Consider the following 11,289-nt stretch of genomic DNA (forward strand, 5'->3'; position numbering starts at 1 on the left):
AGATTTTTCCTGCAACAAAAAATTACCAAAAGTTAATAAATAGTGCAATAAAGTTCAAGAATGATGATTTTGGCACTTTATTAAAATATTGGATAATTTTGGACATTTAATTAAAAAAATAAACCGTAAAACTCGGGTTAAGATGCTCAATTACACAGTTTTGACGCATAATCAGATACATAACGTCATTCGCCTGACAAAACCTAATAGTAACCACATCCTTGTCTTCCAACTCCTTTTCAACTTGTATCATCCATGCCTTATGGTTGTTTTATATGTAGTGCCTTCACCATACCCTGCTGCACCAATACGTCCTTAACCCTCCTTTACCAAAGTCTGAATTTTCTTGTGCCAATGAACTTACCAATTGATTATGCGTCAAAACTGCATAATTGGCCATTTTAACCCGGTCTTTACAGTTTATATTTTTAATTAAATATCTAAAATTATCCAATATTTTAATAAAGTGCCAAAATCATCATTCTTGAACTTTATTGCACTATTTATGAAGTTTTGATAATTTTTTGTTGCAGGAAAAATCTCGGAAACCAAAACCAACACCTGTTCGTATTTCATGCATAACTTTTCTGTCTGAGCTCCGATTGAGACGATTCAAATTTTTGGAGAAATAGGAAAGGATTATATACAACTTTTGTGTTTTAAGTTTTGCGAGAAACAGGCTCCAAAAGAGTCAGATTTGCGATGAATAGAGAATGAAAAAAATGAAAAAAAGTATAACAATTCGGGTTGGGTCAAGTTGCCGGGTCAGCTCCAATTGTGTCAGGTTAAGCCATCCGGGTCGTGGGTTAGGGTAAGCCTCCCCTCTCCTTTATTTAAATTTCCCATTCTCCTTATTTTCCCCTGTTGGGCGCTGCCCCAGCCATACCCTCTTCCTCTTAGCATCTCATCTCTCTCTCTTTTTTGGCTTTTGTTTTTTTTCTTCCTCTCTCACTCTGTTTCTCCTTCCTCTCCTCTTTGTTTTCTTTTGGCAACCCTCCTTCTCCTTCCCTTATTCCTTTATCTTCCTTCTTGTCTCAGCCCTTTCCCTCAACTCCCTCTGTTTCCGACAGCTGCAACAACACCAACTCCTCGGCTTCCTTATTCCAGCACGGCAGCAAACCAACACAGCAGCTGTTCCAGCTACAACTCTAGCAAACACAGCAGCAACCCTCTAGTAGAGCAGAACCTGAGGCCATCCCCTTACTGCTGTGAGCATCAGAACATCCGATAAGAGCTCCAGTTGCTGCAATATGTAGCCAGCAACTTCAGCAGCAATACCAACTACCCGAGAGGCTCTCTACTTCTCTAAGAACACCAAAACAGGCCCCTGCTTCTCTCTCTCTCTCTCTCTCTCTAGAAAATCTTTTTATTTAATTTCTTTTCTTCTCTTTTATTTTCTTTTAGTTTTTTTTTTGTTTTATTATTATTATTATTATTATTATTATTATTATTATTATTATTATTATTGTTATTTGCTTGGATAGTATTTTTAAATTGTTAAAGTTTCTTTTAGACTTGATTACTTTTGGTATCTTTATTAAAGTAAGAATTTTTATGGGAATGTTTAGTTAGGTCTTCATTTTTGCTACAGTGTTTATTTATTTATCTATTTGCCTTTTTCTTAGAAATTAAATTAGTTACCCATTTAAAGTTTAATTTTTGATTGAAGCTCGATTAGTTTAGGGTTATTCTTACCAAAGTTCTCATTTTTATTGTGTTCCGTTACTGTTTGCGTATCTTAAACTGTGATGTTGATTCGTAATTTTTGGTTCATGTTAGAGATTTGGTTTTTATTGCGTGCGTGTGTTTGGTTGAGTTTCCTTTCCTACGTGTTTTAATTCCATGTTTAAAGTTCCCATTTTTAGTTAATGTGCTCCGGTGTTTCCTCGAGTAGACTAGGGTTTCCATTTTTGCTCATTAATTCAGTGCGTGTTAGTTTTAGGATTTAAATTGCATGTTGTTTTAATTGGTAAAAAAGAATCTCAACAATTTCAAAATCTTGAATCTAAATTGAGTTCAGTACATTTTTATTTTCGATTGGACGAACGTGAAACTGAGATTAAAATGCATTCCCTGAGGAGACGATCTAGCCCTTGGGCTTAATATTACACGACGTAACTCCTATACTTGGGATAGCTTTCGAGCTGCTCATTTTTCGAGTGAGTCAGTATCACACCGTGGATAAGAAATCATCGGTGGCAGTTTGGCTACAAATGGAGAGCTGGTATAAGTCCAAGTCTTTATTGAACAAGTTGTATCTAATGCAAAAACTTTACAGGCTTAAGATGGCAGAGGGTTTAGTTTTGAGTCAACTCATTAACTATTGACTTTGGTGTATTCCCAAGAGGGGGAGTGAATTGAGTATTTAAAATTTATTCCTAGGTATGTCAGAATCAGCAGCAGTAATACATAACCTAGGGTCTATCTATATACTCATAAACTCAAATGCGTAGATAAATGTAAGATGTATAAATTAAATCATGCACAACATTCATAATATAACGTGTACGTGCAGTAAATAAATTGCGAAAATGTAAAGTGCACACACGATATGTTATCGTGGTTTGGCCAATACTGCCTACGTCCTTGCCTCTAGCTCGCAAGCCCAAGGATTCCACTAATGCTCACTTAATGGGTGGAGTGGCACCAATTACAACCAAGATAATTAACGGGGCTAAACTCAACCTACAACCGCACCTTACAAGGATGGTGCGTCTAGTTTTCCTAATCAGGTCTAAGCCAATCCGGGACTATTCAATAGGGCTAGTCTCCCTCTTCAGGCACACGCCTGGAATATAAAAAATATATGAAAATTTGCGTATGACCAAATGCTTCTTACACAAGCTGATATGTACCACAATACAACACAGTATAATCAATGCACATCAATAGTATAGGAATTATAAGCTCAGTGCCAAATGTGTCCAACTACACTCTTACTAATGTTAATAGGCAATCAAAACAATTATGAGTTTATTTTTCAAATAATCTATTGGTCTTACAAAGCTTAATATCCTATTTTGATGCTAACAAACAAGTGGATCTTAACATGCTATGTTAAGTGATGTATTTTCAGGACTAAATGAAGAATACAAGGTTAAAGAGTTCATGAGAGCTTGTACCTCAGATAAGAATGATTATATCAAGTTTGAAGCATGGATTTAAAGATTAAAACCTGAAGATCATGAGAGCATTGATATTAAAAAAATAGCTTCAAAGAATGAAAGCCCAAGTGATCAACATGGAAAGCTCAAAGAAAGATGAAACAAGTATAAAGGCCTTAAGGAATTCAAGGATTGGAAATTTGAAAGAGTCTAGGAAATTTCATGTAAGTACTTCAAAGAATTTTAATATGGATGCATGAAACTCTTAGGTTAATTTATTGAACCTAGATACCTTTGAACATACTTGGAAAATATTTTTGTGAGGTCAAAAATTGTTTCAAAAAGGTTAAGATCAGTTTTGGAATGAAAAGCACCAAAAAGAGAATTTCTCAAATGCTGTCAATTTTTCTACATCTGCATTGATGTACATTTTTATCCATAAATAAATCTTTATTTTAAAATCTGTTCAACATGAAAGTTTTATTATTTTCTCTTATATTTCATTTGAAACCAAGATCATCAAATTTGGAGTTATATATAAAAAGTTATGACCAAAATACTGAAGGGTGCTCAAAGCTGACAGCATGACAGACGACTGTCAAAAAGTTGACAGACGATTGTCAGAGCAAAATGAGACGTTTGTGCGTGTTTGGATAGACGACTAATACCCTACTTCCCCTTTGTTTTAACTAGACCGATGACTGCCCAAAATGGACAGTCATCTATCACGCGGCTGTTATGAATTTTCTCATAACAGTCAAATTTTTAAATGGGGTTGTTTGTGGCTCAAAACTTATGGAAACTTGAGGAATACTTCAAACCACTTGAGGATCAAGTTATACACTTTTTAAAGTCTATAAATAAGCCTCAAAGATCATTGAATCAACACAACCTAGAATTCAAATTCTGAAAAAATTCAAAGTCTCTCTCAAATTGCTCTTAAATTCTCAAGGCTCTCTCTTGCTCTCAAGCTCACATATTGTGCACGAATTCAATTGAGTTATAACTGATCTTATTTGACCGAAATTATGCTACAAATTCTAAATCTTTCAATCATTGAAAGAATTAATTGGTGATATACTTCCTTGAGCTTCAAGTTATATTCCATATTGTGATTTACTTTGAAGAATATTAGTTGTGCTGTAATTGTTGTACTAACCAGCTCTTTGAGGAGCAAGTTCTTTGTACTCATCTATTTGATCTTTATCTTGTAGATTGACGATTCCAAGGGTTGTTTGGATCATTGGCTAAGCAAGGGGATATTGCTTAGAGAGGCGGGATCTAGCCTAGTTAAGGAGTGACCAGTCGAGGGGATATCGTTTGGAGAAGGCGGGCTCTAGCCTTACCCAAGGAGTGTTGTAAAGATTTGTTCCACCCGTTAAAGGAACAGGTTTAGTAATCCTTTGGTGGTTTGCCAAAGGCGAGGACATAGGCTGGGTATAAGCCGAACCTCGTAAAAATCTCTGTCTCACTCTCTCTTTCCCTACTCTTTATTTTCAATACATATTTAAATTGCATGGATGATTTAAATTGAAAATCAAATATACCACGCATATTTGAAAATCAAGTAAACTTAAAGTTTAATTTTGATTTGAGTTGCGGAAACCGAAAGGGATTACGTTGGTTAAACTATATCTTGCGGAAACCATATACGAGTACGTTTCTTGGTTAAACACTCAAAGATAAATTAACTGAAAGTTTATTTGAATTTTGAATATTTGGAAAGAGTGATTGAATGTTGTATTGAACATCATATTAAGAAAATCCATATATACAGGGCTTGATTCAAATTTATATCTAGGGCTGACAACAAAAGTTTTATTGTGTTTATGAAAGGATTGTTGAATATTAAATTACATTCTTCACAAGGTTTTCAAATTCATAATCACAGGGCTTATATAAACAAACAAACTATCTCAAGATCTTATATTACCAAAGTGCTGAATACTTTATATCTTGGTTTTATTGTTTGTTGTTTAACTTGTACTTGGCAAATAAATTGATTGTTTGGCTTAAAGATTGTGTTTAATTGATTGGTTGTTTAATTGTGTTATTGATTGGATAAAAGAATTAAGTTCTTGATTGATTAAAGAATTAAACAAACAAATCAAGAATTGGTTAAAAGAAATAAAAGAAGTTTAAGGTATCATAAAAGGAATTAAAAGAAATTGTTAGAATCCAATTCACCCCCCCCTTCTTAGGAAGCTATTCCTAATTTCACTAATGCTCACTTAATGGGTGGAGTGACACCGATTACAACTAGGTCAATTAACGGGGCTAACCTCAACCTACAACCGCACCTTACCAAGATGGTGCATCTAGTTTTCCTAACCGGGTCTAAGCCAATCCGAGACTATTCAATAGGGCTAGTCTCCCTCTTCAGGCCCACGCTTGGAATACAACAAATATATGAAAATTTGCGTATGACCAAATGCTTCTTACACAAGCTGATATGTACCACAATACAACACAGTATAATCAATGCACATCAATAGTATAGGAATTATAAGCTCAATGCCAAATGTGTCCAACTACACTCTTACTAATGTTAATAGGCAATCAAAGCAATTATGAATTTATTTTTCAAACAATCTTTGAAACAATCAATCACAATATCTTAATCACACGTAAGGTTTCAAAGATATCCAAATAGTTTAATCAAAAAATCTTTAAGATGATTTTCTCATGATTCTAGCACATGAGATATTTGAAAAATAAGCTTGTGATTTTTTATTTTTATTTTTTTTTGCACAATCAAATACAAGCTTATAAGTCTTGCAATACAGGTGCCAAGACTCACAAGTTACAATGTTTTCCCAACAAAAGATTTATTGATTTAAACTGGGGGAAAAACTCTTGGCTAAAACTCTTAATAAAAATAAACACACAATCAACACAATGAGAGTTTTGGCTAAGTACAAATAATAAGGAATCACTCAAGGCACTCTTATTAAGTTTGATTTTGCAAGGGAATAGCAAAGAGTGAGAGTATAGGGGTTGTATTTGAAAAATGAACTTGGAAAATTTTAGAGAATGTTTGCCCTAATCACAATGCTAATCCACCCTTAATTTTAGGTTCGGTCGACCAAAACCAAGTCAACCTTCTTACTAGTCAAAGGTTCAGTTGCCTGAAGTGTTTTGAACATTAGGGGTTTGGTCACCTAAAACCTCACAATTTTGGCCCTTTATGTCCTATTTCAATTCCATTATTTCCCCTCATAATATATGTGATTTTGGGGACTATCTTACGTGAAAGTGCAAGGACCTAGGGTCATTTCTAAGGTTTTAGGCATTTTAACTTAGCCCAAAAAGCCTAGCGTCGGTCGACTTGGCTAAGGTCATTTGAGCTTATGCATTCCTATATGAATGATAGACATCAATTATTATAGAACCATTTGAAATGAAATTATTACACACCCAATAATATTACAACAAATAATAAATGTGTCGGGGTCTTCATATTTCTTCAAGTTGATGCATGCTATTGATGTGATCCAGCTTAGTATGATCCTACACACAAACTTGAAATTCATCAATTACCAAGAATATTTGTCATTATCAAAACCGGGTATGACCTATAAGGTCAACATTCTCCCCCTTTTTGATGATGACGAATACACAATGCAAAAATGGGTACAACCAAGATAGGCTCCCCCTGACTTTATGCATAATGGGAAATATAAAGATTTTAAAAATTTATTCACTACCCAATTTTGCCACCTCTCCCCCTTTTGGCAAAAAGGGCTACAAATATAAAGCATGTAAGCAAGGCATTTGAGTATGAATCATTTAAATACACGATAAGATTGAGAAATTTTTTAGAAATTTTGGTAGCATGCCGTTTGAAAATAGAGCATTTTCCTAAAAATACCTGTATAGAAATGATCTGATTGAGTTCAAATTTTCAATTGTCCACAACAATCAACTCAAATAGTTCAGTATGACCAAGAAGTATTACTTTCAGCATCTAAAAAAATAATATGATCATACAATGCACAATGAATGACAAAGTATGAAATATAGCAATTAAGCACACAAACAGTATAACTGGTCATTCAAATTTAAAATGACATAACAAACATGATTAGACCTGAATTATCCATAAACCAAAGCAATTGAAATCATATCATAAGACCTGTAAAATATTTGATTTTAAAACATACGACATATGATAACCAATTATGCAATTTTAAAATTATATATGTATATAATAATAAATATATATTCCCCTTTGATGTTTGCAAAAAGTACTGGGGTGCTTGCTGAAAAAGAAACTTTAATTTGAAGCCAGCAAGCACAAATTTTTCTAGTTTGTCAATGAAGCACATATTAAAATATAACCAGAAAACCACAACCACAATGATCCTAAGGATATCAGACAATTTAAATGCATGATCATTGGCAAGGACAAACAACTTGTGGCAAATCAATATATTTTTTATTTTAAAATATTCAATAAAATTCTAACAATTAAGTGCATGCCACAAAGAGTTCAAGCCAGATCTAAGCTAAATATATTGGTGAGCATAACAAGATAGGCATTTTAATGTTTGGATTTTCCCCCTATCGATTTGAATTCTAGCTTAGATGCAATAAATTGCTTATACTAGATAGAGAACTATTTCATTATACCTAGTAGTATAAGCTATCATTTTGAAACTTTTACACTAACCATACTGATTATTAATCAACTATATTTATCCTTATCAGTGTAGTAGTGCCTATAGACCATAGATGCATCAGAGAATATATATTAAGGCGTGCTATGTAGTTCATGACCAGAGAACATTCCATATCAAATCATAGAACTTCAAGTGCAGGACATAATGTTCAAGGATATTAGAAGAACCTCAATATTTTGATGCATGAAAGTGATGCATGAAGATCATTTATGATCATTCTATAGGGATGGAGCTTAGCTCCCCTAAATATTTTTTATGATTATGCAAGGATGAAATTTAATATTCAATTAGTTTTCACTCATCCTTTCAAAAATATTTTAATTTTCATTTTATCATAATCATCTTTGTACATGGTTTCATTTAGGAAAAATCTACTGAAATTTTGGCAGCATTTTGTTTGTAAATTGTACGTTTCCCCATGAAACCTGTACCTAATAGATTCAAGCAAGTAATATATAATTCAGTCTAAGCATGCAAGAACCTATAACCACTACCAACATGCAATACACATCAACTACATCCGCCATGTAGGAGACTTTCAATAACAAGCATGCAATCTAGTAGTATAATGAACTCAAGATATTCAATATAGCTTAATAGTAGTTCGTGCTCAGAAATACATAGACTATCCATCAATGAAATTTTAACCATTTATTAAATCATGGATAGTGCTGCAATGCTATACACATATAAAACATAAACAATATAAGAATATTAGAGCATTCATATTTATATAGACATGAAAGATAAATTCTCCCCCTCTATTATGTACTCTACTCATTTTATGCCATTTTCAATTTTTTAACTTCTTAAGCCAAGTACCCTAAGATTTTTTAGTGATTTAAACTTGACGTTGAATGCTTTAGGTTTATCGAACCAAAAAGTCACAATAAATATTCACTGAGGTAATAAGTTTATGTCAACTTCTTTTCTTATGAATTTTAATATGTGAGAGGCACAAGTTGGAATGAATTTGAGTTTTAAAAATGCACATGCATAGGTCTACTTGAATTTTATGCATTCATCTAGATTGAGACCTAGACAATCATATTAGTCATTGAACATTATTTGAAACTCTAAAAGATTTAATTGGTGTTTGAGAGCTGGTGGGAGAAGTAGGGATAAATACTCTTAAGAATTTAAATCACTATTGAGTTTCGAAGATTGTTGGACTTGGTGTATTCCCAAGAGGGGGGGGGGGTGAAGAGTCTTTCTATGTAATCATACACCTAATCAAGTATTCAAACAATAAACATACAGGTGTAGAAAGTAAATTGCAGAAAATAAAATTAACACCAGATATGTTATCGGTGTTCGGCCAATACTGCCTACACCCCTGCCTTGGCTCACCAGAAGAAGGATTCCACTAATGCTCACTTAACGGGTGGAGCCGCACCGGTTACAACCAAGTCAATTAACGGAGCTAACCTCAACCTACAACCGCACCTTACCAGGATGGTGCACCTAACTTTCCTAATTGGGTCTAATCCAATCCAGGACTATTCAACAGGACTAGTCTCCCTCTCCAGACCTACGCCTAGAATACAACCAATACAGTACAAACCAAACTGGGTATAGTGATTATGTTTCTCAATCAAGCAAATATGTACCAGTATCAATCAATCAATGCACATCAATAATATATGAACTATAAGCTCAGTGATGTATATGTGCAACCTACACTCAATACAATGTCTATATCTAATCAAGCGCAAGAGTGTATCAACAAGCTAATGTTTAAAACTTTCTATAAAAAATATCTCATTAACAAGCTTAGGGTTTCAAAGATTTCTACCAAGAGTATTCTAAATATCTCTAAACAATATTTTCTCAATATTCATGCACAAGGAGATATTCAAAAATAAGCTTGTAAAAAGATTTTTGCACAACCAAAAATACAAGCCCAAATGAGTCTTGCAATAACAATGCAAAGACCCACTTAGCTATAAGATTTTTCCCACACTTAGATTTATCAAATTAAATTAGTGGAAAAATCTTTGCTTAACTCTCAATATTAAAATCAAACATCAACAAACGTAATGAGAGTTTCTAGCAGTGTAGAACAGTAGATAAACACTCACAAGGCTTTGATTTCTCAAGAGAAGGATAGTATATGAGTGTATAGGGTTTGTATGAAGGAATAGGGCTCTCAAAAATTCAGAGGAAATTTCGTTAATTAAAGTCCTTAATCACATACTAATTATTGCAAATGAGGGTATATATATAGTCTCTACCAAAAATATGATCGTTGGGACATAGAGGGGATAATTAAATTTGTTTCAAACCATTTTACCCTTAATTAGCCCAAGTTACTGCGGTTAAAAATTAAGCAACCTGAGAGGTTCGATCAACCAGAGTGCTCAGTTTGGTCGACCAGGACAATTTTGAACTGAGAAGATGGTCAACCATTTTGAGGGTTTGAAGGCAATATTCCAAATCCTGTGCGGTTTGGTCAACCATACTCAGTTCGACTGACCAAACTAGTCAAACTTCGGCCGACCAAGATATTTTAAACTTAAGGATTTGCTGGACTAGGAGGTTGGAATTTCCCACGTAGGGGTTCGCTTGACCAGGGCGTTGCTTATATATTCTTGGTCGGTCGATCGAGGGGTCAACATGTTGACCCAGGGAGGTTCGATCGACCAAACTTCCCTATGTATCAAGGTTCGGTCGACTGAATAAACTAATTTGGGCATTTTCAGTCCTTTTCTCTTTAAAATGATGGCCCTATTTACATGATGATTAACTTATTTTAATAGGGCACTCTTTTATGCATGCATGGGGGACCATTTTCATGTAATATTATGGGTCCTATGGTCGATCTAAGGCCTTTGAGCATAAACCCTAAAAATCTGGTGTCGGTCGAGCATCCCTAAAGTCCATTTATGGTGTTGAGCTTATAGATCATATATGTTTGATATGCACCAATTATTACAAACCGTTGGAATTTAAATGATATTATAGACCCGAAAGAATGAAATATAAATTTTGGGTTTTCTTTTGCTTCAAGCCACTGTGTGCTTGTTAGCTTTAGCATGATCCCAAGAAAGGGGGGGGGGGGGTGAATTGGTATTTTTAAATTTTAATCCCTAGGTTAATCTCCTAACACCAGTATATTCACAACCCTATGGTCAATCTAGTGCATGTAAAGTAATTGTTTACCATAAAGTAAATAAAATGATTTAATGAAACACACATGCACCAGAAAGTAGTAAGGTAAGAGTGATACACAGAAATGTTATCGAGGTTCAGCCAATTGCCTACATCCCCACCTTGGCTAACAAGTACAAGGATTATCACTATCACTTGCTCACTTAAACAAGTGGAGTGGCACCTATACAAACCAGGTCAAGTAGCATAAGGCTGACCTCAACCTTTACACCAATCCTTATGAAGCTGGATTACCGCCCCCTCAGGCCACACCTGGAAACACTCAGATTTTACAATCAAATGGTAAAATAGAAAAGTTCTTTCATGTAAAGAAGATTTGTACCCAAATACAT

Source organism: Malania oleifera, chromosome 2 (assembly GCF_029873635.1).
Source record: "Malania oleifera isolate guangnan ecotype guangnan chromosome 2, ASM2987363v1, whole genome shotgun sequence".
Lineage (NCBI taxonomy): Eukaryota > Viridiplantae > Streptophyta > Magnoliopsida > Santalales > Ximeniaceae > Malania > Malania oleifera.